A 707-nucleotide genomic window follows, 5' to 3' on the forward strand; every position below is an offset into this window, starting at 1 on the left:
AGATCTTCACTTCTCTCTGTGCATGAAATACTCCCGAGTGAATTCAATATCCCCGAGTGAACGAAATACTCCCGACTGAACGAAATACTCCCAAGTGAATTTAATATTCCCGAGTGAACGAAATACTTGAGTGAATTAAATGCCTCCGAGTGAATGAAATACTCCCGAGTGAATTAAATATCCCCGAGTGAACGAAATACTCCTGAGTGAATTGAATACTCCCGAGTGAATATTCCCGAGTGAACGAAATAACTCCTTAAGGACGTACGTGATAGTCGCACACTCGCTAGCAATCGCCAGCCAGTCATTGAGGCATTTTTCGTCCTTCTGGATGTCAACGACTTCACAGCTGATCCTGATTCGTGAAGATGAGGAGGATCCCTGAGGAAAATTTCGGTGGATAAAACATTTCATGAAGGGAAGTTTAAAAAGTAAATAAATCTCACTCTCGTATTAAAAACACAACGCGCGACGTAAAACCACATAAAACTCCCCAACATCCCCCCCCAAACTGTCCAGGCCCTTCATCTCACTCTCACAATCCACTGAAGAAACGCGTTGCTAGGGTAATTATTGGGGAAATTCGGGGAAGAGACGCATACTTTTTCCCCCGGTGCCAGTGTGACCTCGCCGGCTGGGACGGTTCGGCCTCCACATGGCCCTGTTGTAAGTTTGAAAGCATGGAAACCTTTCTTCGCTTCTTTCTT

The 707-nt window shown here is 45.1% G+C and overlaps 1 long non-coding RNA gene across 1 annotated transcript in view; it reads right to left on the minus strand.

Moving 5' to 3' along the window:
- The window catches only part of LOC119590963, a 1,826-nt gene extending 1,195 nt beyond the window's left edge, over positions 1-631 (minus strand). The window contains exons 1-2 of the long non-coding RNA XR_005230301.1: positions 534-631; positions 269-381 (exon numbers count right to left, since the gene is read on the minus strand). This is a non-coding gene — a long non-coding RNA (uncharacterized LOC119590963). The remainder of the gene's footprint in view (positions 1-268; positions 382-533) is intronic.
- Positions 632-707: the final 76 nt, after the last annotated feature.

This window comes from Penaeus monodon, chromosome 28 (genome assembly GCF_015228065.2).
Source record: "Penaeus monodon isolate SGIC_2016 chromosome 28, NSTDA_Pmon_1, whole genome shotgun sequence".
Taxonomy (NCBI): domain Eukaryota; kingdom Metazoa; phylum Arthropoda; class Malacostraca; order Decapoda; family Penaeidae; genus Penaeus; species Penaeus monodon.